Source organism: Penaeus monodon, chromosome 34, assembly GCF_015228065.2.
Source record: "Penaeus monodon isolate SGIC_2016 chromosome 34, NSTDA_Pmon_1, whole genome shotgun sequence".
Taxonomy (NCBI): domain Eukaryota; kingdom Metazoa; phylum Arthropoda; class Malacostraca; order Decapoda; family Penaeidae; genus Penaeus; species Penaeus monodon.
Window position 1 is genome coordinate 1,714,538 of NC_051419.1, and position 727 is coordinate 1,715,264.

A 727-nucleotide genomic window follows, 5' to 3' on the forward strand; every position below is an offset into this window, starting at 1 on the left:
CAGGAACGTTTTCAGTAAGAAATAACTTCAATCTATAAATATGGCTGATGTCTTACGTGTACATTAGATCCCGCATAGCGAATCATCTTGACGGTCATTTTCCATTTCCTTTCACTATAATAATATAGATGTAACTTTTGTTGGTATGGCAACTCTTTTCCTTCTATTTCCCCTCTGTACTAACATTTTTAGAATCTAATCCTGGATCTTGGGTCTCAACAGATTCGTTAATCACTGCGCCACGATCTTGTTAAGGAGGAACAGATGCCGTTACAAGTTCGAGGAAAGATTTCTTGAATCATATTGCTGAAAATTTAGTTTCATTTTTGCAATCAGATTATCGTCCGGCGCTAAATATTCAAATACTGACGATTACATTTTCTTTCTGAACATTATAATCACCGTTAATATGTATTTTTCCTTCACCGTATATCTCCATGTTCACATCTAGTAATGCATGAAGCTACATATATTCAGTAGGAAATACATCAGCCTCGCGGCCGAAAAGTGTTCCTTTATCTTAGTTCTTCGGGGAAGCAAATATTAACATTCAGAGTCGACGGTTGAGTAAGAGTAATGTCCGAAAATATGCGTCGGCCATTTACTCATTGGCTAATTTGTTAGTGATCCATTTACTCTGCTATACAATATTGGACTTTCAGGTGGACTGAAGGGGCATTCAATGTTTTTTTTACTCCTGTTTGGAAGGATTATAGCAATAATGAAC